This window comes from Macaca fascicularis, chromosome 8 (genome assembly GCF_037993035.2).
Source record: "Macaca fascicularis isolate 582-1 chromosome 8, T2T-MFA8v1.1".
Lineage (NCBI taxonomy): Eukaryota > Metazoa > Chordata > Mammalia > Primates > Cercopithecidae > Macaca > Macaca fascicularis.
In genome coordinates this window covers 102,592,325-102,620,294 of record NC_088382.1, presented here as the reverse complement: position 1 = coordinate 102,620,294, position 27,970 = coordinate 102,592,325, and the positions used below count along the sequence as shown (strand labels likewise).

At 34.6% G+C, this 27,970-nt stretch overlaps 1 protein-coding gene across 7 annotated transcripts in view; it reads left to right on the top strand.

Moving 5' to 3' along the window:
- TRIQK (triple QxxK/R motif containing) overlaps window positions 1-27,970 on the top strand; it is a 69,656-nt gene that overhangs the window by 7,146 nt on the left and 34,540 nt on the right. The gene's annotated exons all lie outside the window — the stretch shown is intronic.

Below are 27,970 nucleotides of genomic sequence, written 5' to 3'. Positions count from 1 at the left end.
GTTTGTTTTCTTTCACTTTGTACTTATTGCTTTGGGTTGTTTTCTTCTGGCAATGAACCTGGGTTCCAAGCATAGTTTTTTCTTATGGAAGGCAGTATCACAATAAGGAAATGTTTTTACTTGTATTTATTTTGTGATATTTCAGCAAATCCAAATAAATGAAGTAACATTTATAAAGCCATACATTTATAACTGATTTATTTGTTAAATGTTTAGTATTATCAATTGTCTATTAAGATTTGTTGCTACATTAAATTCTTGGTCTGTCTTGATGTTTAGTGCATCATTATACTTTGGTATATTGCAATATTTTGGTAATTATTTATTGGTTTTAATCACTGTCCTGCATATTAAGTAATGAACAGATTAATATCATCATAAAATATCATTTACTCAGCAATATTTCTTAGTAAGTTGATACATCCATTTTTCTCGTGTATTGTGGAGAGAGGAAATATGACATAAAATGGAAGAATATCGGCCTCTGTTTATCTCTGACCTAATCGCTTACTGTTCTTTCCCACTCCTCACTCTACTCAAAGCCTTTAAATAGCTCTTCATTTTACTCAACATCAAATCTAAATAAAGCTTTTAAACTGGCCTAAATGTCTCTACAATACTTGAACCATTGTTACTCCTCTAATTTCATCTTTAACTGTTCTCATCATCATCCTCTTGGCCTGGGCATACTGCCTTCCTTTTTGCTCTCTAACATGCCAGGCATTTTCTCATCTCAGAATTTTTACACTTGCTATTCTTTCTACTGAATTGTTCTTCATCCATATATAGCAATTGCTTGACCAATTTCCTTCCTTTTCTTTTGGTCTTTATTAAAAGTTCACCTTCTAAATGGATGACCATCCAACGCTTTATATTTTTTCTTTGCTCTATGATTTTTGTCACTATCTGTTAAACTATGTATTTACACTTATTTGTCTTGCTTATTATCATTATTCCTCATAAGAATATAAGGCATATGAAGGCAGGAATTTTCGTTTGCTCTGTTTTCACTCTATCTCTAGTAACCAGAGTGGCCCCTGGCCCTTGATGAGTGAATGCATGAATGATCAGTGAATCCAGTAAATGTGTTTTAACTACTTACTAAGAGCTAGGCATTAACAGTTCCTACCTTCAGGAGTATAGTTTAACAAAGGAAATGGATAATTCCAGCAGCCATATTACTATAGTATTGTTTTATAATAAGAGTATGAATAGAATGCTGTCATCACTTGGAGAAGCAGCATTTAAATCAGACTATGTCGTACTTATGAAAGGCTTTTGGAGAAAAGTAATCCTTTGTATCAGTCAGAGGAGCTCAGGTTATACTGTAGAAAAAGCAAGCCCAAATTTCAATATCTTAACACAACACACAAACTACATATCCAAAATGAGTTGATAGGACAGTTCTGGACCCAAGATATTGAAGGTTTTATCCAAATATACTTCCATGATCACTGCAGCAGTGGGAAGGGAGTGTGGCTCATTACGTACTGGCATTTAGAGTTTCACTGGTCAAAGCAAATTGCTAAATTTTGAATGAGGAACTATGAAGTGCAGTATTGCCTTCTATCCAGAGGGAAAGGGGAATTGTAAGATTAATGAGTTGCATTAATGACTGTCATACCTTTGTACTGATTTAAAGGAGTATAAGATATCCAGGTAAAAGGTATTTAAAAGCATTTTCAGATGATATACCTAGGTGTAGTTTTTTTTGACATTTATCGTTTTTGATGTTCTCTGAGCTTCTTGGATTTATGGTTTGGTGTCTGACATTTATTCTCAGTCATTATTGTTTCAAATATTTCTTCTGTTCTTATCTTTTTCTTCATCTTCTGATATTTTCTGGTATTTTCTTCATCTTCTGCTATTCCCATTATGCATATGGGAACCTTTTAGAGTTGTACCACAATCTTTGAGTATTCTGTTCTCTCTCTCTCTCTCTCTCTCTGTGTGTGTGTGTGTGTGTGTGTGTGTGTTTTATCTTTGTTTTCTGGTTTTGAAGGTTTCTATTGATTTACCTCAAGCTTAGAGATCTTTCCTCAGCTAGTGTTCAATCTATGAATAAGCTCATCAAAGGCACTCTTCATTTCTGCTATTGTGTTTTTGATCACGAGCATTTTTTTTGGTTCCTTCTTAAGATTTCCATCGCTTTGCTTACATTCTCCATCTGTTATTGCATGGTGTCTACTTTATCCATTAGAGCCCTTGGCATATTAATCATATTTAAGTTTCCAGTTTGATAATTTCAACATCCCTGCCATGTCTGGTTCTGATGCTTGTGTATCTCTTCAAATTGTGGGGTTTTTTTGTTTTGTTTTTTTGTTTTGTTTTGTCTTTTATTATGCCTTGTAATTTTTTTCTTGATAGCTGGATATGATGTACTGGATAAAAGGAACTGCTGTAAATAGGCCTCTAGTAACACGGTGGTAACGTATGGGGCTAGGTGGTGTTCTCTGTAGTCCTGTTATTAGGTCTTAGTCATTTAGTGAGAATTGGCTTTTAGACTGTGAGCTTCATAAGTGTTTCTCCCTTTTCCCCCCACTTTAGTGAAGACAGGATGGCAAGAGTGGCCTGGAGTTGAGTATTTCTCTTCTTCCACATGGAAAGCTAGAGTGGGCTAGAGTTAGGGGTTTACCGTTCCTCAGGTCAGTTAGGCTCTGACAGTACCCAGCAAGTTCACCTTTGATTAACTAGTTTCTCCTGAGGAAGTATCTTGTTAAGAATAACAGAGTGCTGTAGCATATTTCAAAATGGTTCCTTTTCCCCTCCCACTGGGATATTTCTCAGATATTTACTGTGAGAAGCTAGTTGAGCTCCTGGTGGTGAAACTCACAGAGTGTGGGAGTCCTTCTTTGTCTTGGTTCCCCTAGAGTTTTTAATTAAGACTTTTTCATCCTGAGCTTCTAGCAATTTGTCAATTACAGTTCATATTTTTCTACCAGACCACTGGTTCCTTTGACACTTTCCACTCACGGGTTTCTGGCTGGTAAGCTGTGACTTCTGCATTTGCCTATTTCTCCAATCTTGAGGGTCAGAATTGTGCTCTGTGTCCTCATTTTTCTTAAGAATCCAAAAGGCGTGCTGATTTTTCAGTCTGTTTAATTTTTTACTTGGAAAAGGGATGGAGTGGTGACTTCTAAGCTCCTTACATACAGAAATGGAAACTGGAAGCCTATGATATATTTTTTAGATGACAGATTTTTTAGTAAAAAATTTTCAGTTGGCCCTCCATATCAAGGGGTTTTGCATCCATGTATTCAGGCAATTGCAGATCAAAACCACTAAGGATAAAAAAAAAAAAAAACAATAAAAATAGCCATACAACAATAAAAAATAACAAAAAAATACAGTAAACAATTGTTTATGTAGCTTTTACATTGTATTAAATGTTATACATAATCTAAAGATGATTTAAAGAATACAGGGGAATGTACAACATAGGTTAATGCAAATGCTACACCATTTTATGTAAGGGATTCCAGCACCTGTGGATTTTGGTTTCCACAGGAGTCCTGGAACCAATCCCCGATGGTTATGGAGGGAGATCTGTATAATGTTTTACTAAAGTTTAATATTCAAAAAGAAAATAGAAAAGTAGAATATTTGTGGACATTTTCTTAAAGGTTTTGGAAGATATTGGTTGGAATGTACTATAAGGGCTTTTCTAAAATTGTATTTGTTATTTGCCATTACGTATTAGACCTAGGGTTATTTTAAATATTTGAGTTGCTAAACTTATCATTGGAAATTAAAAGTTTGAGGCTTTTATGGCAGAACCAGTTTTATCTAAAGTCAGGCTATTGCTCTAGTAAGGGGAACAGTATTGACCTGCACAATGCATGTAGTGGGTATGTAAGAGGAATTGTGACTTACAAACTTAGTAGAAAAAACATCAAGAAGTTTACAACTCCTGAAGAGAATACAGAATAAAGAATTGTAGAAGTGTTTACCTGAGAAATTTTTTCTTAGACTGGAGGATAATTTGCAAATTCCCACAATGATTAGAGATTAAGTTTGCAGCTTTAAAAATGGGGACTAGTGTGTAAGCCTTTGTATGTACATACGTACGTGTATTAAGTATGTAAATACATACATATTGTGAGACTAGGTTCTCACAGTAAATATCTGACAAAAATTCCTGGGGGAGGGGAAAAGGAACCATTTTGAAATACACCACAGCACTCTGTTCTTAAAAAGGTCTGTCCTCAGGATAAACCAGTGTATATAAAAAGATTTACTTTCTAAATGTAATTGTTGCTCTACTAATCCAGAGTTTCAAACATGTATGAACAATAAGATAGCATACATAATTTGGCATTTTAAAAATCATCCAAAGATACTTTTGTGGAAGCCACTTAGCTGATGATAGAAGATATTTAAATGATCAAATACTAGCAGAAATTGTACATTGTATATGTAATTAAGTTGTTATAGGTTTAGTGTATTCTGAGACCATTCTTATATCCTAAGAACCTTAAATACATGGAGCTCAAAAATGAGTGTGAGATCATCAACTTTCCTTCCTTCCTTCCTTCCTTCCTTCCTTCCTTCCTTCCTTCCTTCCTTCCTTCCTTGACTGCATACTGCCTCAATAGTAATCAATTAAATCAGCATGATATAATGATGATTATAACATTTATTGAGCACCTACTGTGTGAGAAGCACTTAATATAAATTATTTAATTTAACCATTACAACATAGCCATATGAGATAGGTATTCTTACTGTACCTAAATACGCCTATCTTAGTTAACCACCAAAAAGGACCAAAATCAGAAGGGAAACAAGTAGGGAAGAGTTAACCTACCCTTTATCAGGCTCAGATTCTCATAAAATATAACATTAAAAGAAAACACTTAGACAAATTAAATTTAACGAGTTTAATTGAGCAAAGAATAATTCTCTAATCAGGAAGCCTCCCAAGCCAGAATAAGCTGAGAGAGAGATTAGCACAACCACGTGGTGGAAGATTTATGGACAGAAAAAGGAAAGTTATGTACAGAAAATGGAAATTAGGTACAGAAACAGCCAGATTGGTTCCAGCTTGGTGTTTACCTCATTTGAGCCTGGTTTGAACAGTTGGCCACCTTTGGCCAAAACTCAGTGATTGGCACAAAAGTCTGTTGCAGTCTGTTTACACATGGAAAGGTTACAGTTTACTGTGCACAGAGAGACCTGGTTACAGTTTACTGTGCACAGGGAAACCATTAGGTCAAATTTAGAATATATAAGGGAGGCAGCACTGGGCTAAACTTAGTAATTGCTTATATTTGAAAACTCAAAGCATTTGCAATTAAGCTTACAATAATTAAACATCAAATATGTATGTTTCAAGTTAATGTAATTGTCTTTTGGATAATTTTTTACTCAAAAATGTCTGTTGAGTATATACTATGTGCAGACATTGTCCTTATTGTTTGAAATTCTTCAGTGTAAAAACAAAGATCCCTGCATTCTTGTTCACGGAAGTGAGGAAATAAACAGTGGACTAAATTTAATATGAAAAGAGCTTTTAAATATTTTAAACTAGCTGATAGGTATAAGGTAAAACAACTTTTCTGTTGCAACACTGATAATCTCATTGTTCACTTCATTTCATAATATCTACATTAATCATGAGAAGGAGGAAATATTGATTGCCATAAAATGATCATTTGTTTTAAATACTTAGAGATTAAATGTTGTTGACCATTACTGTGGCGAAATTTCTCTCTCTCCTTCCTCCTTACTCAAGATGCAGCATTCCAAGTAAGCAATTAAATGTCATTTGCCATTTGTAGAGCAACTTTGTTTTCTATAATTAAAGACCTAGGTGGTCCATAGCTAAAACAGAATAAAAGTGAATTAAAAAATAAGAAATGGTCCTATGAAGGACCATTTATCCTTCCTATGAAGGATAAATGTAAGCATAATCTTTGTGCCTTTACCACAAATGCTCCTGATTAAAAATTCAGTTTTGTTCTTTTTGTTTGCAGTATATGGGTGTGTTTTTATGTGTATGAGAAAAAGAATAAGGGAGAGAATGAATATGAAAAGGAGAATTAATTATGTCAGGGCTCCCTATGTGCGTTTGTTTCAGTAGCCTTTCAGAATCCTATCACTGTAATTCAGGGAATTGACTAAACACATATATTGTTAAAATAGAAGATGACATGTTTTCCCTGTCTTATTTTTCTTCTACTATCCCTCAAGTGATCTCAGTGTTACTACACTTAATATTCCTTTACGTTAGATGTAACCAGTAAAACCCTCTGGACTGCTCTATTTGGTAAACCATCTTGTATTAATTATTTCTTGTGAATATTTTAAAGAATTAAGTAATGGATGTAGTTTATGGGTTTCATTATTGAAATAGTAATGATATGGTACAGTGAAAAATTTAAATGTTCAATCACAAGGCCATTAACAAAGAATGAAAAATAATGAAGGGCAAAAGAAAAAAGAAGCCTTTTTTTTTTTTTTTTTCTTTTTTTCCTGAGGCAGGGTTTCACTCTTATTGCCCAGGCTAGAATGAAGTGGTGCAATCTCGGCTCACTGCAACCTCTGCCTCACGTGTTCAAGCGATTCTCCTGCCTCAGCCTCCCAAGTAACTGGGATTACAGGCGTCCACCACCATGCCCAGCTAATTTTTTGTATTTTTAGTAGACACAGAGTTTCACCGTATTAGCCAGGTTGGTCTCAAACTCCTGACCCCAGGTGATCCACTCACCTCGGCCTCCCAAAGTGCTGGGATTACAGGCATGAGCCACCGTGCCCAGCCACGAAAGAAGGCTTTAAGATTAAGTCCAAACTTAAGTATATAAGCAAACAAACAAAAAAAAACACTGTTGAGAGAGGCATAGGAAGGATTTTTGCAGAGGATAGAATCTGTATTAAAAGTCCAGTCTGTTAATAATTAAATTTTTGTACTGGAAGAGGTAACATGGAGGTCTTTAGGCTCTAAAAAACTTTTAGAAAAAGTAGAGGTGACACTTGTGGTTAAAAAAATAAATGAGCCGGGTGCGGTGGCTCACGCCTGTAATCCTAGCACTTTGGGGGGCCGAGGCGGGCGGATCGTGAGGTCAGGAGATCGAGACCATCCTGGCTAAAACGGTGAAACTCCGTCTCTACTACAAATACAAAAACAAAAAAATTAGCCGGGCGTGGTGGCAGGCGCCTGTGGTCCCAGCTACCCAGAGGCTGAAGCAGGAGAATGGCGTGAACCCGGGAAGCGGAGCTTGCAGTGAACCGAGATCTCGCCACCGCACTCCAGCCTGGGCAACAGAACGAGACTCCGTCTCAAAAATAAATAAATAAACAAACAAACAAATAAATAAATAAAATAAAAAATGAAAAGTAAAAGGTAGGGAGTATGACACATAAAGGAGAAATATGGTTCAATCAAAGATTATTATTATGGCCAGTAATGTGAAAAAATTAGAAAACAACACTTAAAAATATTAATTGCTTTAGGCAGTTTATTCATTGAATAAAAGTTGTTTGCTTTCAAAAAATCCCATTTTCTGATATGAGCTAAATAGGGCAATTTTAAAGATAGGAGTTCAGAGTAGTTCATAGCCTTTTTACTACATTCATTTTTAAGTGCTTTATTTGAAAGGGAATGTCCTGGTTTGTGATTTTCATACTTTTTCCCTTTTAGAAAGAGGCAGATGGTATGAAAACTGGACTCCCTTATTTAAAGGGAATGTTGATATTTATAACCAAGCTTATCTCCAGAAAGATTTGTTTTTTGCAGCTGTTCCAGGTTGGAAAAAAAATATTATATTAAAGCTCTGACTTGTTTTTCTTTCCATATTTAGGGGGGGAAATCTTCAAAATGTGAAAAAGTGATGTTTGATTTTAAACATGAATGCAATGTAAACTGTGATTTTTTCTGTCTATATGTGAATTTTCTGTTTGTATGCTGTGATATTACTCTTTTTGTTTCACTGATCTATTTCCTAGATATATCACACTTGAGAAATAATTTACTCATTATTTTCTGTATATCATCAAATTATCCCAGGAAATGTAGTAGACTTTCATTAAGACTTAGCCTTTGTTATTAAGTAGACCACTTTCTAATTTTCCATTTTGATATTTTAGTCATTTTTTTTCTGCCCAGAGCATATTTTCACTGGGAAAGTAACTTTATTTTTAGTTCTTAGTTATATTATTTAAGTTAAGACATATTTTTTCTTTTTATTTTCTATTCTTTGCTTCTATTTTTAATTAGAAATGCTGCTTTTTTCTGGACATATTTTAGTACTTTTTAAAATAATTGACAACTGTATTTTATATACTAAATTTAATATATATAGCTACCTCTTGGAGCACATGCTAATACTAGAATGAATATCCATGCCTGCACATGCATATAATCTTTGAACAAATATGTATCTATATACATACCTGTATGGTACATAAGGAGGAAAAAACAACTGTAAGTTGGTCACTAAGCTGTCCACAACTGCATAAGCAAACACAGACTCTTGCTTAGTCATGTGAAGCATCTCCAGACAGGCTGTACAGGACGAGTCAGTTAGATTGAAGAAGCAAAATAATTTATCTGCCAACATCTTCCTATCTCTCGTTTCACATTGGTCAAAGCTCACCTTATGGTATGTTGCTGTCGCTATACTTTCAGATTGTGTCCCCTGACCCCAGTAGGCGATTGTTGGGGAAGTTAGATCCTACACTATATGCTTTGTGGCTTCACTGGAATCTGGAGGTGGCAGGAGGAACTGAGCTTCCATGGGTCATGGTGTAGATATTGCTGTAGCTGTGAAAGTGGTGACAGGGCTGTGCCTTCATCTTCACTATAGAGGAAGCCACATCAATCAATGGTATTGGAAAATGAGTTGAAGATAATGGCTGGTGCTGTCCATTGGGCAAGTGACTGAGAGTGCAGTAGGTAGTGAATCAGGTGACATACATAAATTGGGCCCAACATAGGATAATGGGTAATGATTGCAGCTGGCCAACTTCTTTAAAAATTATTTATCATATGTAAATATGCCTTTGACAGTACCTACACCACAGTTAGCACTCATTAGCTATTTAATTTTTTTATTTATTAACTTAGTTTTATTAAGATATAATACATATACATATTTACAGGGTATAGTAAGATGTTTTAATACATGTATACATTGTGCAGAATCAAATCAGGGCATTTAGCCAGCATATCCATCACCTTATATATTTATCATTTCTTTGTGGTGAGAACATTCAAAATTCTCTTGTCTAGCTAGTTTTAAATATACAATATGATATTGTTAACCTTAGTTATCCTAATCTACAATGGAACACCAGAATTTATTCCTTCCAACTGTAACTTTGTACTGTTAACCAAAATTTACCTGTACCCTCCTCCTTTTCCGTTGCTAGCCTCTGTTGACCACCGTTCTGCCTTCTACTTTTATGAGATCAACTTCTTTAGATTCCACATGTAAGCGAAATCATGCTGTAGCTGTCTTCCTGTGCCTGGCTTATTTCTCATAACATAGTGTCCTCAAGATTTATCTATGTTGCCATGAGTGCCAGGATTTCATTCTTTTTTATGGCTGGATAGTATTTTGTTCCATATATATTCTTCATTTTATTTATCCACTCATTCGTTTATAGACATTTAGGTTGATTTCATCTCTTGGCTATTGTGAATAGTGCTGTTGTAAACATTGGAGTGCTGATACCTCTTTGACAAACTGATGTTATTTATTTTTGAATATATACCCACCAGTAGGATTGCTGGATCATATGGTAGTTCTATTTTTTTTTTTTTTTTGAGGAACCTTCATACTCTTTTCCATAATGGCTGTACTAATACATTCCCACGACAGTGTGTAGGAGTTCTCCTTTTCTCCACATCCACACCATTTGTTACTTTTTAATTATCTTTTTGATAATAGCCATTTTAACAGGTGTAAGGTGCTGTCTTGTTGTTTTGATTTGCATTTTCCTAATGATTAATGATATTTTCATGTAACTGTTGGCCATTTGTATGTTTTCCTTTGAGAAATGTCTCTTCAGGTGTTTTGCACATTTTCAGAATGGGATTATTTGGGGTATTTTTTTGTATCGCATTGTTTGACTTCCTCCTATAGTCTGGATATTAACACTTTGTCAGATGCATAGTTTACAAATATTTTCTTCCATTCTGTAGGTTCTCTCTTTACTGTATTGATTATTTCCTCTGCTTTTTCCTCTTCTAAAAAGCTTCTAGCAGAATCCCGTTTGTCTATTTTTCGCTTTTGTTCCTGTGCTTTTGGGGTCTTACCCAAAAAATCCTTGCTCAATCCAATGTGTGTCCAGTATGATGTTTTCCCTGTTTTCTCCTAGCAGTTTTATTGTTTCAGGTCTTACATTTAAGTCTTTAATTCGTTTTGATGTAATTTTTGTATGTGGCAAGAGATAGGAATCTAGCTTCATTCTTCTGCATGTGGATGTCCACTTTTCCCAGCACCATTTGTTGAAGAGACCGCTTTTTTTTATTGTGTGTTCTTGGCACCTTTGTTGAGCGTCAGTTGGCTGTAAGTGTATGGATTTATTTTTGGATTCGCTATTCTGTTTCATTGTCTCTGTGTCTGTTTTTATGCCAATGCCATGCTGTTTTGGTTACTGTAGCTTCATAGTATATTTGGAAGTCAGGTAACATGATGCCTCTAGCTTTGTTCTTTTTTGCTGAAAACTGCTTTGGCTATTCAGGGTGTTTTCTGGGTCCATATGAATTTTAAAATAGTTGTTTTCCACTTTTATGAAGAATGTGATTGATATTTTGACAGGAATTGCATTGAATCTGTAGATTGAGTAATATGGACATTTTAACAATATTAATTCTTCCAATTCATGAACATGGAATACATTTCCATTTACTTATGTCTTCAATTTTTTAATCAGTTTTTTAAAATAGTTTTCACTGCAGAGAGTTTTCACCTCCTTGGTTTAATTTATTACTAAGTGTTCCTTTTTTTTTAAGCTATTGTAAATAGGATTGTTGTCCTCATTTCATTTGTAGGTAGTTTGCTTTTAGTATATATAAATACTACTGATTTTTGTTGGCCAAGCGTAGAAGCTTGTGCTTGTAATCGTAGCACTTTGGGAGGCTGAGGCAGGCGGATTGCCTAACCTCAACCAGCCTGGGCACCATGGTGAAACCTGGTCTTTACTAAAATACAAAAAATTAGTCAGGTATGGTGGCACACACCTCTAGACCCAGCTACTTGAGAGGCTGAGGCAGGAGAACTGCTCAAACCCCGGAGGCAGAGGTTGTAGTGAGCCAAGATTGTGCCACTGAACTCCAGCATGGGCAACAGAGTGAGACTCTGTCTAAAAAAAAAGAAGAAATACTATTGATTTTTGTGTGTTGAATTCAAATCCTGCAGCTTTAGTGGAGTCTTTAGTATTTTCTCCATATAAGATAATGTCATCTGCAAATGGGCACAATTTAAATTCTTCCTTTCTAACTTGGAGGCCTTTTAATTCTTTCTCTTTCCTAATTGCTCTGGCTAGGACTTCCATTACTATGTTGAATAGAAGTGGTAAAAGTGAGCATCCTTGTCTTGTTCCAGATCTTAGAGGAAAGGTTTCAACTTTTCCACATTCAGTATATTGGCTGTGGGTTTGCCACATACGGCCTTCATTGTGTTGAGGTGCGTACCTTTTATACCTAATTTGTTGAGGGTTTTTATCATGAAGGGATGTTGAATTTTGTCCAATGCTTTTTCTGCACCTGTTGAAAAGATCATACGGATTTTGTCATTAATTCTGTTAATGTGATGTATAATATTTATTGATTGGCATATGTTGAACCATCCTTGCATCATGGGGTGAATCTCACTTGATCATAATTAATGGTATTTTTAATGTGCTCTTGCTAGTATTTTGTTGAGGATTTTTGCATCTATAATCATCAGAGTAGTTATCTTTTTTTTTGTTCCATCCTTGTCTGATTTCATTATCAGAGTAATTATCGTCTCAGAATGAGTATGGAAGTATTCCCTCCTCTTCAATTATTTGGAATAATTTTAATAAAATTAGTATTAGTTCTTTATTAAATGTTTGGTAGAATTCAACAGGGAAGGTATCATGCCCTGGGATTTTCATTGATGAGAGACTCTATTACTAATTTAAGCTGGTTAGTTATTATCGTTCTGTTCAGATTTTCTGTTTCTTCATGATTCAGTCTTGGTAGGTTGTATGTTTCCAGGAGTTTATCCATTTCTTCTATATTATCCAATTTGTTGTCATATAATTGCTCATAATTATCTCTTGTGACCTTTTGCATTTTTGTGATTTCAGTGTAATGCCTTCTTTTCCATCATTAATTTATTTAAGTCATTTATCTCTTTTTAAAATGTAGTTTGGCTAACAGTTTGTTAATTTTGTTTATCTTTTCAAAAAACAACCAACTCTTCATTTGTTGACTTTCTGAATTTTAGTTTTTTAAAGTTTCTATTTTATTTATTTCTGCTCTGATCTTTATTTCCTTCTTTCTATTGATTATATGTTTCATTTGTTCATTTTTCTAGTTCCTTGAGGTTCAATGTTACATTGTTTGTTTGAGATCTTCTTTTTTGATGCTGGCATTTATTGCTCTATACTTACCTCTTAGAAATGCTTTTGCTGTATCCCATAGGTTTTGAGGTGTTGTGTTTTTATTTGTCTCAAGAAATCTTTAAATTTCCCTTTTGGCCGGGTGCAGTGGCTCATGCCTGTAATCCCAGAGTTTTGAGAGGCGAAGGTGGGCAGATCACCTGAGGTCAGAAGTTCAAGACCAGCCTGGCCAACATGGAGAAACCCTGTCTCCACTAAAATACAAAAATTAACTGGTTATGGTGGCAGGCACCTGTCATCTCAGCTACTCAGGAGGCTGAGGCAGGAGAATCGCTTGAACCCAGGAGGCGGAGGTTGCAGTGAGCTGAGATCACGCCACTGGACTTTGGCCTGGGTGACAGAATGAGACTCTGTGTCAGAATAAATAAATAATAAATAATAAATAAATAAATAAATAAATAAATAAATAAATAAATTTCCCTTTTGATTTCTTCATTGACCCATTCATTTTTCAGAAGGATGTTGTTCAATTTCTATGTATTTGTAAAGTTTCTAAAGTTGTTCTTGTTATTGATTTCTAGTTTTATACCATTGTGGTCAGAAAGATACTTGATATTATTGTAGTTTTCTTAAATGTATTAAGACTAGTTTTGTGGTCTAACATGTGATCTATCCTGGGAAATGTTCCATGTGTGGTTGAGTAGGATGTTTATTTTTCCGCAGTTGGTTGGAATATTCTGTAAACATCTGTTAGGTTCTTTGGGCCTAGAGTGCAGCTTAAATTCAATGTTTCCTTGTTAGTTTTCTGTCTGTATGATCTGTCCGTTACTGTAAGTGTTATATTGAAGTCCTGTGCTATTATTGTGTTGGAGTCAATTTCTGTCTTTATGTCTACTAATATTTGCTTTATTTATTTTGGTGTACCAATGTTGGGTGCATATATATTTACAAACGTTACATCCTTTTGCTGGAAAAACCCATTTATCATTATGTGATGACCTTCTTTGTCTCTCTTATGGTTTTAAAATTTAAAGTCTGTTTTATTTGACATAAGTATAGCTACTGCACTCTCATTTGCTTTCCATCTACATGCAATATCTTTTTCTGTTACTTTACTATCAGTCTGTTTGTGTCCCTGACAGTGAAGTGACTCTCTTGCAGACAGTATACAGTCGGGTCTTTTTTTTTTTTTTTTTAATCTGTTGAGCAACTCTAAGTCTTTTAATTGGAAAATTTAATCCATTTACATTTAAGGTGATTCTTGATAGGTCTGTACATTTGAGAAGACAGCCCTCTCTTCTCGCATTTACAGGAGTTCTTCGACACAGATAGAATTTCATTATTTTGTCTAGCCTGTGATTCATGAAGGGCCACCTGGTGATGACCCTGAAGAGAATTTGTGTATTCTTTAGTTGGCTGGGCCACTACCTTTGCTCTGATATCAGATAATGCTACTCTCTGGGCTCTGCTGACTGGTGAGACCACTGACCAGGCTTTCTTATTAGGTGGAGCTGCTGGCTGGGTACTGCAATGGCTTCTGGTCAGCCCAGATATAAGACATATTCCTCGTCTGGGTAATTCTGCTATTTGGGATCTGCGGTTGGGTAAGGGTGCAGGCTGCAAGGTTAGGTGGAGTTACTGTTCTGGACAGGTGGGACCTGAGGCTATGCTCCTTAGGAATGCATGATGAGGGCTTGCTTCCCTCTGGGTGTGGTACCCCGGGATGGGCATTAGGCTGAACTGAGTGGCTGTTTGACCTCTCGGATCAAGCAGGACTAGTGCCTACATTTCTCCCAAATGCATAGAGGCAGGAATCTCTCTGCCTGAGTAGGGTTGTAGGGTGGATTTGTTGGCTGTGTTGAGCCACTACTTGCCTTCCCAGGTGAAGTAGGTATAGCCCCTTTGCTTCTCCGAGATCTCTGGAGGAGGGCATCTCTTCGCCTGGGCAGGGTTATAGGGTGAGCTTTTTGGTTGTGTGGAGCCATTGCTTACCTACCTGGGCAAAGCCAGTGTGGCTTCTTTCCTTCTCTGATATCCCTTCATGTCTCTGACATCCATGAAGCTGGGAGTCCTCCTGCCTTATGGAGTCATTGGGTAGGCATTTTGGCTGTGTGGAGCTGCTGTTTACCCTGCTGGGTCAAGCCATTCTAGCCCCTTTGCTTCTCTCAAATTCACCAATAAAACAATTCTGTGAGCTCACACAAAGTGGGGAAATATTAAGGTTTTGACCACTCAGAATGGCATGTCTTCATAATCAACTAGGTCATTTAGTTGAGGCCCCATTGGGGATAATGTTTTGAAGTAGGCTGATCTATCCCTAGGTTAAAGGTTGCTTAGATGCAACCTAGAAAAAACTTAAGTAAAACCTGACCATACTGATTTTAACTCTCTTTCTGCTCTCAACAAAAAGCCCCAAATGTTTTAAAAGAATAAAATAACATTAGACATTAAACAATGTAACAATTACAGTTCCCTCATCTAGTAAAAATTACTAGTCATGCCACAGAGCAGGAAAGTGTGATTCATAACCAAGAGAAAAACAGTCAATAGAAATAGATCTATAAATGATAGATTTGGCAGAACTACCAGCAAAAAATGTAATCAGTTATTGTATTTTTAAATATTTAAAGAAAAACTTAATGTAAGAGGAAAATAGAAGTTATTAGAATCAAAGGAACTTCTAGTGGTAAAAAGCATACTTTTTGAAATAAAAATTTCACTTTATGGTATTAACAGCAGATTGGATACTGCGGAAGACAAGTTCAGTGTGCTTGAAAATATTGCAGTAACACTGATCCAAAATGAAAGGCAGAGTGAATAATTGCCCCCCCAACAAAAATTAACAGTGCCTCGGTTACTTATGAGACAATACATGGTGTCATATATGTGTAGATGTAGTGTCAGAATAGTGGCAAGTGCAGGGGAAGAAAGAAAAAGTTATTTCAAGAAATCATGTCAGAAATTTTTCCAAATTTGATGAAAACTACAAAACGATACATATAAGAAGCTCAGAGAAGCCTGATCATTATAAAAATAGACAAACAGACACCAAAGCACATCAAAATTAAATTGGTGAAAACAATGATGCAAAAATCATTAAAAGCAGCCAGTATGGGTGAGGAATATAAACTAAAGATAAATTTAAAATGGTTGGTAATGGATGTGTTAGTTAATTTGATTGTAATAATAATTACAAATTGTATGCATATATCCAATCATGTTGTACACCTCAAATATATACACATATCAATTAAATATTTTAAAATATAAAAAGATAAACTTAAAGATAAGTTTGAAGACTGTTCCATAAAGCTATCCCAGTCGGTAGACAAAGGAGTGTTAGCTTTCAAGTACTCTAAGAATAGTTGTGACCCTAGAACCCTAGAATTCTATTTGAAGAAAAATATTCTTCAAAAATTAAAGATGAAATAAAAGTTTCTGTCTCTAAACAAAAGCTGAGAGAATTTGTTGCCCAAAGACTTGTAGTGCAAGTAATGTTAAAGGTGTTCTTCAGAAAAAAGGAAAATGAAACATTAATCTACCACAAGGAACAAAGAATACTGGAAATGGTAAATATGTAGGCAAATAGAAAAGGCATTTTTATCATTGTTAAGGTTTTGAAAAAGATATGTTGACTCTTTACTGCAAAAATATGGTGTATGTTGATAAAAACATAGATGTGAAATATATGACAATAATATCCCAAAAGATAGAGGGTTGAGTTGGAAGTTTACTATTGCAGGGTCTTATATAATATGTAGAGTAGCATAATATTATTTGAAGATAGATTATGAAAGGTTACATAATATATATTATAAATTCTAGAGTAAGTGCTAAAAATGTAAAACAGAGGAATCACTAATACATTAAAAGTGAAGATGAATAAAATACTAAAAAATGCTCAATTAATTCCAAAGAAGCAAGTAAAAAGAACAAAGAAGATGAGATAAGAGCAGATGGGACAAATAGAAAATAAATTGTAGGATGGTGGATATAAATGCAAACATGTCGATAATTACATTAAATAAAATTACCTTAACTGTACATTCAAAACACATATTTTCAACTGGGTTAAAAAAGCAAGACCCAACAATATACTGTCAACAAATCTGAATAAATAAATAACCATGTGCAAGCTATCTTAATTGTATCTGCCTCATTCCTGCTATATAACCACAGAATTTGGCATTTATCATTTGGGTGTGCATGTGTGTGTTGGTATATGTATGTATATTTTTCCCTAAATAATATTGACTATTGATTTGTATTTTTTAAATTGTTTTGTAAGTATATGAATGCATGTGTCTTTGTTCACACATTTTAACTGCTTTATATTTGACTTATGAATAAATTATGTAGACATATAGAGTATATTTTTTTTTGCTGTTATTAAAAACATTTTCAGTGAGTGTACTTACTAGTATTTTTGTGCACTATAGAATTGTTTTTCTAGTTCATATAACTAGCAGTTGAATTAATGGTTCTTGTATGTACATAATCTTTAATTTTACTGGGTATTGCCACATTGCTCCCTCAAATATTTTATTAATTATTGTTCTTACCTTATTGTAATAATCTGAGCTCCTATAACAGTTCAATAAGTGGTCATGCATATATTTTTTAAAGGTATTCATAGTATTTATAGCTACTTTATAGATTTTGTTGCTATAGTAAATTAAAATTTTATGTATAAACTTTATATATCATAACCTGGCTGAGCTCTTATGATTAATTATACACAGATTCAAATATTTGTCTGTAGTTTCTCTCCACTTTGCCACCTGGGAGTCATATTATTTGTGAATCATAATGTTTTCTTTTTCCTTTCCAATGCCTTATGCTCTTTCCCCTTTTGTCTCACTGTGCTATCTGGATCTCTCACTACAATGTCTTTGTCTTGCTTATGATTTTTAAAAGAGGACTTTTAATTCTTCTCTGTTAAGGATAATCTTTGCTTTGTCTGTTTGCCTATGTATCAACAGGGTAAAAAGTACTTCTCTATTTCTATTTAGTAAATTCCTTGCTCTTTCCCTTCCTGCCTCCCTCTGTTCATCCTCTATCTTTCTTCCTTCTCTCTCCCTGTAATAGTGAATGGGTATTGAATGTAACTTTTATTTTTCTGTATTGATTGAGGTCTGTCAGTATTTTCCCCCTTTAATCAGTTAACAAGAAGTGTATTATTAAGATAATATCTAATGTTAAATTGTCCTTGCATTTTTGTGATTAGCTCAGCTTCATCATGGAAAATTTTACCATTATGATTATACATACTGGATTTGGTTTTTTAATACTATGTTCAGGATTTTTATATCTTTGTTCATAAGTAAGATTGGCTTGTAATTTTTCATTCTTGTAATGACCTTGCCTTGTTTTCATTTCAAGATTCGATTAGCCTTATGAAATGAGTTGAGAAGTGTGCCAATTTTTAGGCTTCAGAATAGTTTATTATTTTATATACCTGATAAAGCTTGTTGTAGGGATTATGTGTTCCTTGAATGGTTAATAAAACTTCCCTGTTGACCATTTAGTCTTAGCTGTTTTGTGTGTGTATGTGTATGTATCTTATTTTTTAAAGGTAGATTTTTTAAACATTGATTGACTTAAAAAATAATGATAGTTTCATTCAATTTTATTATATTTGATCTGTACGTTCTTCAGCTGCTATTGGTAAGTCTGTTTCTTAAGAAATGTGTTTTTATTTTACTTTTTAAATTCATTGATATGGCATTTTTAATAGAATCCTCTTGTTATATGTTAATCTGCTGAATATTGAGTCATATATATATTTTTACTTCTAATACTGTTTATGTATTTTTCTTATTTAATTATTTATCACTTTTAGTTTATGACTTTTTATAATTTGAAGGACTTTATTCTTTTTTAATAGAAAAAAATTTGGTTCTTTATTTTTCAATATTTTGTCTTTTCTAATTTATGCTTACCCTAAGCATTACTTTAGCTACATTACTAATTTTTCAAAACTTTGTTAATGCATAATACTGTACATAAAGCAACATGCACAAAACAGAATATGTAGGTGGTGAATTTTCACAGAATGAACACGCTTTTAACCAAAACCCTGATTATTTTATTTTAGCAATAATTTCTAAACATTTTGCAGTCGAAGTGTTTTAATATTTGTAGTTCACAACATTGATGAAATTGGAATCTTTTATTACTCTTGAACAGTTTATTTCAAATTGTATTTTTCATATTTTATTTGCTAGCTTTTCTGTTTATTATTTTTTGTGAGACTGAATGCTCTTAAAAAGGCCAACAATTAACTATCAAGCAGAACTTTGACATCTTTTTAAATGAAATACCTTATGAAAGGCATTATAGGTTTGATAGAGTAGGAATTAGGGAATAGGAGATGAAAGATGAAAGATAAAAAGCTGGCACAAAGTAGAACTTCTGGTTTTTTGTTTGTATTTCAGTCTATACTTCGGAAATTCTTTTCTCCATCAGTCCATTGTAACAGGAAATCTATTTATGCTTTTTAGTATTGTACTGTTCCGTCTATTTTTGCTTATTTATTTGTTTCTACATAGTGGAGTTACATTAGTTAATAGCCCAGTGCTTATTTCCATTAACCTTTTTCCATGTTGTTTTCTCAATTTTTTAAGCTTAAAATTCTTTATTGTATTTCTCTAGTAGAATAATTTGGTGGTATTTTAAAAGCATAATTTGCATCATAGTTGATAAATATATGTTATAATACCACAATCTGTTTGAAAACTACCAGTCTGCAAATACTAGCAAAGTGCTAATGCTATATTCACCTGGGACTGCAATATAATGAATGCATTTAGTACAACTTCTATGAAATTGGATATATATCAGTTGTTTTTATACTTTTGACATTTAATTACTAATAAAACTTTTTAAAATAAGTCATACAGCATTTTGAAACTATTATGCTAGAAGCAAAATTTCCATAAAGGGCATTCTTATTGTTGTCTTGAGCTCTTTGTTTCCTCTTATATACTTAAGCTTATTTCAGTGTACATAATTTCCATTAGTTTTAAGATATATATGCTTAAAAATTATGTACTTATTGTTAGTTCTGTCTTAATATACAAGGATGTGTTTCTAGGCATGAAAATAATTACCCTTAGCTTGATACATATGCTTATGTATTCTATTTTTTTTAAATTGGAAGATAATTTAGCAATTGTGTAAGAAGGCAAAGTGATTGACTTTGTCAATGGCATCTAGTCTTTCATTGAAAAGACATGGCTAAGGTTTTATGCCTTCTTGTCTGGTACATTTCCCTACTACTCTTTATTTTGTCAAAGGATAAACATTGAATATCTTTCAGAAACTATTCATGTACCAAACTAGAACTTGCTTTTTCAGTTCACCATTGAAATAACCACCATTACAAAAATAATACGCAAATAATAGAGGTTTTTATTTCTTTCACACTTTCTCTCCTGTTCTCTCTTTGTGGACCTAAGTGACTTTTCCTAGTCACTTAAGGATGTTTTTGTTGAATTTGGAAACCTAATTACTTGAAATTGATAATACATATAGAAATGACTAAAAATTAGCATGAGTGATGCTTGTCACTAAAATAGATCAAGGAGGTTCAGTGAGTGATATGTTATCTGTGTATTTTATAGTCAGAAGTGTGAGAATCATTGTGTTTGAACCTTAGATTAAGTGATGAATCAATATACAGAAACATGATTTCACAATATATGTCTTGAATGTTAGCAATCTGATGTAGACAAGCTATGTTTTTAAATGCATAAATACTTATGTAAACATAAGTATGTGGCTACACATAGGAATGACGCTTTTAGTTTTCTATCTAGAATCTTTATGCCTTATCTTCAAAGAACACTGGTTTTATTCTTTTATCTACCCCTTTTGCAGACAGTCAGATGTTTAGGAGAAACAGAGCCCATGGCCAGCTTCAGTAGTAGGTTTAAGCACAGTCTCATTTTCCTTGCCATAGTTTGGAGTATACATCTGTAAGGTATAAAATAAGGTGATAGATATCTATGGGGTATTTAATATTTGATATGACTATTATCACCAAGTTGGTCTGTATGAGCACAGGTTAATTATTCTGTAGATTTAATTCAAATAGGTTATTATCCTTTGTTTCATAGGTGATTCACAAATTTTAAAAATCTTAGGTATTAATTATTTTACAAAATATTATACGAAAAATTAAATATGAAAACTTTATATTGATAATAATATCTGACAGGTTTCCCAATGTTTGAGAGGAAAGCTACAAATATAAATGTGGAAAGGGCAAAGTAGAATGAGAGCCGTGTGATGTTGGATTGGAAATTGGAAGTACTGAGCTCATACCAATACATATATTTTCTAGCTCTCTCTACTTAGAAGGCCTGTGAACAGTGTCAGTTTTTTAGAAATGAGCATATCTTGTCCCCAGATCTTGCTTTCTAAAAACCATTCTCCACTAAAGGGGAACTAGGCCCCTTAGCGAAATGGCAGGTTCCAGAGCAGGAGCAGGGAAAACACATGCTGAACGGTGAATATCTTATGTGTCAGAAAATAAAGAGGTTCTTAAATAATGACGGTGATATGCCAAAAGGACACAAACCACCTTGAAGGAACTTCCACTGGCCAAATCCAGGACAATTTGGGAATCAAAATTTTAAAAATGATATACATTAATTCTAACTAATTAAATAAAAAAACTATGAGTACATGCTGCTATAAACACATATATGAATAAATAAATGGAGAGAAAGAAATGTTTTTTAATACAGTAGGATGCTAACTAATAAATATGGAAGAAATGAGGAAATTATAAAATCATCACATGGCACCTGTCAGAATATAATTAATTCAACCAAGAAACATCAATAAATGCTAACCAAGTAGTTGCAAATTTGATGAATAGGATATTTACATAGTTTCAACGCACCTCCGCACCAAATACTTATTAATTATAAAGGGGAAGAGACTAAATTCTCTCTCAGTGGAGAAATTAGGCAGGTACCACCTTAATCAAGTGATCCAAGTTAACACCATCAGAAGAGGATAGCTTGCAATGAGAACACTGTATTGGTCAGTTTAGTTAAAACAAACAAAAAAATAAGTTAGAAAACAGGAGAAACTTGCTAGTTAAAGGAAAAAATGAGAAATTCACGTTGATTATGCTTTGTTAGAATAATGCTAGATGTATGATTGAAGAAGTTAGGGGTAGATATATAGGCTCTTGGAATATATTTGAGGGAATGAGGTACCCAAGGAGGGCATAATATATAAAGTGAATGAATTATGGGGAACATGGGAACACAAACGCCATAGTTTCATAGGCAGCTAGAGGAAGAATGCTAATGAAAGAGGTCAAGAAGAAATTGAAATGTAGAAGGAGAATCAAGAAAGTGCTGACTTGGAAGCCTACGGCTTGAAGTTTGACGACAGAGTATTCAGTAGTGCCACGTGCCACAGGATGATTTTGTAAATAAGGACAGTCTATCTCAGCATAACCTAATATTGTGATATTCTCATATCTGTTTCAGGTATTGCCTAAAATACTAATCTGTTTTCTGAAATGCAGTATTTTAAAAGAAGACTTGCCATTCTTTCCTTGTATTGCAACACCTTATGGGTGAGAAAACTAACTGAGCTATGGCGTGTGGTAAACTGTCCTTGTGTGCTTCATAGCCGGGGCAAGGGCTGTCCTGGATGGTCCTGGTTTAAGTTTATCTTGATGTAATGAATGGAGCCCTCTTTCAGTCTCAAAAGTGTTCTGGCTTGGATGGCAAATTATATGGTCATCCTATTACAGGTCTCTGATGACAGGATATTCCTTTATCACAAGCTGGGGAAATGATTGATAAGCATGTCTCTTAGCCAGTTCTTGATATCTTTTATTCATTAACCAAAATGCTTATTTCCTTCTGTTATAATCCACTTTAATTAGCTTTCCAATAATCTAGGCTTCTATTTCCCAAACTTTACATGAAACATAGGCTTCATGGGATGATAATGTGCATTGCTTGAGAAATCGGACAAACAACATTGGGCAATGTGACTTATGTAAGCCCCCTCTTAGATTGACAGAGCACATGTAGAGACTCAGGAAAGTTTTTCAGTAGACTTCCCAAACTTACTAATAGCAGTTTTATCCTGAAACTACCAAATTTTGGGAACTTGGTTCACATTTTGTTTCAATGTAAAATGCATGTAAATTAAGAAAAATAAAAATTTTAACATTGGATAAAACAAACTTGGTTATCAGTAGTGATTTTGATAAGATTTAGAGTGTATCAGAACATTTCATTTACACCGAACACAGATATATTACTCAGAAATTCTTAGTCAAATGCAATTAACATTTGGGCTAAACATAAAGGCAGTGTCCTTTTTGCTAGTAAATCTTTGTTTCAGAAAAAGTTATTGAAAAATCTGAATCATAAGAATTCACTAATATTCCATTAGAGCCAAGAAAAGGCAGTTCATATAGAGGAATTATGATAAAAGAAATTACGCCCGTTTAGTCAGGAATTACAGAGATAAAAGTAGATGCCATCTTAGATGTTTATGTCTAGAGCTTATTGTTTTCCTTCATTTTTTAGCCCAGTTTTTGGTACCAGCTGGATGAAATAAAGTTTTTTATTCATGTGATAATTCAAACGATCTGAGTTTTATTTAATTTTCTTAAAATAATCCAATTTAGAGGGATTGTAAGCATTGAAAACTCAAGGTTTGTGATCTTTAGATCAATAACCCTGTTTTCAATTACTCTTTGTCTCATCAGGAAAAGCAGTCTGAAGGTTTGTTGGGTAATAGTCAAGTGGATATGAAACTGCCCTTTGTGAACCTCAAAATCCCTGAAGCTAATGGCACCCTTGCTTCTTCTCATTCCTTTTGTCTGATTAAGCTCTTAGTATGCAGTGGTACAGCTGCCTGCCTTACTGGCTTTACATCAGAACTGTAGATGTTTGTTCTTTTTACATGTTTGGATATGTGTCTCTTCTTGTATCAGCACTTTGTAATCCTGAAAACAGGGTCTTCAGTTTCATTTGTTTGGTACCATATTATTGTGATTTTTTCTTTCTTTTTTTTTTTTTTTTTTGGAGACCGAGTCTCGCTCTGTCACCTAGGCTGGAGCACAGTGGCTCAATCCTGTCTCACCGCAACCTCCACCTCCTGGGTTCAAGTGATTCTCCTGCCTCAGCCTCCTGGGTAGCTGGAATTACAAGCGTGCACCACCACGCCCAGTTAATATTTTGTATATTTAGTAGAGATGGCAGAGAAGGGGGTGTTTCACCATGTTAGCCAGGCTGATATCAAACTCCCGACCTCTGGTGATCCGCCCGCCTCAGCCTCCCAAAGTGCTGGGATTACAGACGGAAGCCACTGTGCCCGGCCTATTGTAACCTTTTTGTTTGTTTGTTTGTTTGTTTTTATTATACTTTAAGTTCTAGGGTACATGTGCACAACATTTAGTAATCTTTTAAAACTTTTAGAAAGAACAGTTTACATAAAAAATAATCTTTATTTAAAGGATAGTGTAATTGTGTGATTACTTTTTAGTTTGACTACTAAAAGTTACATCATAGACCAATCCTAGCTTAACTAACCTATCTTCTTTTGCAAATATAATCCAGAAGATTAACTCAAGTACATTTCCCATACTGTTGAAATCAAACCCTAGTGAATCAAAACAATCATTTTCGTACTCGAAAAAATTTCTGTTTAATAGAAGTTCTCTCCCTCATGTGGCCTTTCAGATTTGAAGTGCCTATCGCTTTTATATTTGTGAAAAGTGTAGAATTTAAAAATATAATTCCATGGGACCCAGCTAATGCAGCACACCCCTCCCCCAATGATGAGCATTGCTGATGATGCTTACAAAGCAGCTTTTTGTCTATTCTGGGCAGTATAAATTTAATGTGTTGTTTTCAAGTGTGTCATGTGTCCAGATGCCACAACAATCTGTGCATTAAAAAAGCATTAAAATAAAAGTAAGTGAAATATTTATGGGTATTTTTTGGTGGGGGCTGGGTTACTTGTGACATAATTATGTTTAGTTTAATTAATTCTATTAGGTTTTGGGAAAAACAAGTGCTTTGTTTTCTTATTTCTTGTTTTAAACATTTTATAATGTACATTTCTAATGCTCTTCCACCCTCGTCAGCCACCCCATACCTACTTCTAGATTACGTGTTTTTGTTGATGACATTATCATCTCTCTAACCCAATATTTGCCAAGTACGGTCCACTAGCCACTTGAATTTGAAAACTGGCAGGGAATAAGTGCTTGTTCAAAATGCTGCTTCCTTGGCCACTCCCCAACATTACTGACTGGGTATTTTTGAAGGGTGAAGCCTGGACTTTGTATTTTAACCATCACTAAAATTTAAAAACATTGTCATCTTCAGTTTTTCTTCTGCCTCATTGCCCCCATCCAAGGTGTTCCTATATTCAAAAAAGTAAAACACCAAATGGAACTTCCTTTCTACTTGTTGCCTTGATTTATCACTTAGTAGATTACTTTTGGAACTTAGCTGGTTTTTTTTTTTTTTTTTTTTCTAGCCTATTTAGTTAACTTCAAACCTCCTTGTCTTTCTAATCTTATTAAAAAGTATCTGATTTGGTTACCTCACTGCACTAAATCCTTTTATATTTTCCTGTTGAATTCAGAAAAAGTCTAAAGTTTCAGGGAATCATTAGAAACTTCCACAATTTGATCATGGCACCCCACCCAGGCCTTGCTGGTCCACTAGAGAGGCTGACAGGCTTCACAGTCCCTGCTCAGGCCTCCCATCTACTTCCAGCTGTGTTTCTCAAATGCTAATATGCAAAAGAATTGCCTGTGACCTTGTTAAAAAGATAATCAATGGTTCTCAAACTTTAATGGTGACAGTAATCACACGGGAAATTTAAAAACAAAACAAAACTAGAGATTCTGATTCAGTAGGACTGTGATGGGGCCCAGGAATATGCATTTTTAAGAGTATCCCAGACAACTCTAATGGTGATTATGGACCATACTTTGACAAATGCTGATCTGGACTCTCAACTGCTCCCAATGAATAGGTGATACTAACTAGACTCAAGATCTGAGACTTTCTTCTGTGGTGCTGAATTCTAGCCAGTTGAGTTTTCCTGGAGGGATTGGGACTCCTCCATTTACCAAGGCTACAGCTGACTCCTGGAGAGGCCTGAGTACTCACTGCAGTTTTGAGATAAAGCTGGTTCAAGATACTACACATTCCTGTTAGCTTTTCTCACTGCCCTACCTGACCCATTTGGTTATAGGGTCCTCCACTAAATACTTATGCCCATATTATTCTGTATTATCTTTGGTTTTTCATGGACTAATCTCCTGCTATTTCCTTTCCTCTCTATTTTTTTATATCCCCCTTGAACCCAGTTCATCCCAAACGCTTTATTACTTTTAGCTCTTGATGTTAATTGAAACTTGATTCTTCTTATAAACACCACTTTCCTGAAGCCATCTTAAATGGAAACTATTCTTCTTTTGTTCATATACCAGTGGATCAAGAGGTTGGTTTTTATCATTTTATTTTTTATTGCCACTTCCAGAACATTTACATTTCCTGCATATAAAAGCAAACAAGACAAATCAAACAAAAAACCCAGCTCCTTTGTGATTTATTCCATTTGACGGTAGTGTCCTCTACCTCTCTCTTTTGCTGTTTATCTATGGATATCTGGGTCCCTTCTCAGTCTTCCTACCTCTGAGTCTTTCTTTGCATCCTCACCCAAATCCTGCTACCATCTTGGGTACCCATAATGCATATGTATGACATATGCATTATCCTGGTCTTTCAGTTCCTTAACACATCTGCCATAATGTTTTCCTACCACGTCAGTCTTTCTGGACCAAAACTTACTCCATCTCAATAATAATATTAATTGCCTCACACTCACACTGACTAGTGACCTTGTTAATAACCTTTCTTCTCTAGTAAAATAACTAATTTTCTCTCCTAGTATTTGGTTTTTGGTTATTTTTTTACTCCCAAATTTTGTTATTTGGTTATTTTTTACTTTCAAATTTGGTTATTTAACTTTATCAAGTTCGAAGATTGGTCCACTTTCTGCTTAACTCTAAACCACTACTACCTTCACTTCCTTTTCTAACTTTAGATGCCATAAAATATCATGTCACCCACTTTTTATAGTATCCTAAAGTTTTCTGTCATGCCTACCTGGGAAAACTTAAATTCTGCTTACTCTAGTAGACTACCCTTCCCTATGTCAGCACTAAGTAGCTAAGTACTCAGAAAGGAAAATATTATTTGCAATCCGATAGTCCAATGCTATAATAGATTCATGGTCACCAAATTTTTTTGGTCTCTTAGTGATGCCCATGAAGCCTGTTTTTATTTTTTATTTTTCTATTTTTTAGAGATGGGGCCTCAACTCTGTTGCCCAAGCTGGAGTGCAGTGGCATGATCAGAGCTCACAGCAGTCTCAAACTCCTGGGCTCAAGAGATCTTCCCACTTCAGCTTCCAGAGTAGCTGGTATTACAGGCACAAGTGACTGCACCCAGTTAGTCCTGTTTTCTTTAGACAACTCTTTCCATTCCTCCACAGCATTAATTCCAACTCTGCACTTGCAAACCTTCGAACTTCCCACCTTTCCTTTCTCTCATAAGGAGATAATCTTGCCTGCTACTTCATAGTGAAAACACAGCTACTACATAGATATCCCTCTACTTTTGGTTACCAGACCTCAAGTCTTATGTGTAATTTTGCCCGTTATTTTCTCTCTTTCTTGATAAAGTGATGGACATAGTGTGCTATGATTATTACTTGAAATGAATGCTGGATTCTACTCTACTTGGAAACCTCATTGTTACTTTTTTTTTTTTCTGTATTTTCACCCTCTCACTTTCTGGTTGTTCCTCCCAATTATTATTTAGACCAACTCAAACTTTCATCTTTAATCAGAAAAAAGCCCTAAAGAGTAAAAACAAAGCATAACAACAACAACAACAAATCTCTTCCTCAACCTCAGTTCCTTTCTACTTACTATGCTATCTGTCTCCTTCCTTGTATTTATTTTATAATGGATTGGTCTGCAATTTTCATCTCTGCTCTCTCACCTCTCACTTATTCTTTAGCCCATAGGAAGTATTTGACCATTTAAGTACAGAGACATCATTGCTTCTTTTTCTCAGCATAATATTGTTGAGATTTATCTCTACTGCCTATGTTCAGTATTTTATTTTTCTGGGTAGTATTATACTATATGAATAAACCACGGTTTCTCAACTTCCTGGACTCATGCCATTCTCCTGCCTCAGCCTCCCGCGTAGCTGGGACTACAGGCGCCCGCCACCATGCCCCCAATTTTTAACTATTACGAACAAAGCTGCCATGACCATTTTTGTAGAAAGTATTTTTGTAACCATATACATTTATCTCTCTTACATAAATATCTAGGAGTAGAAGCGCAGAAATT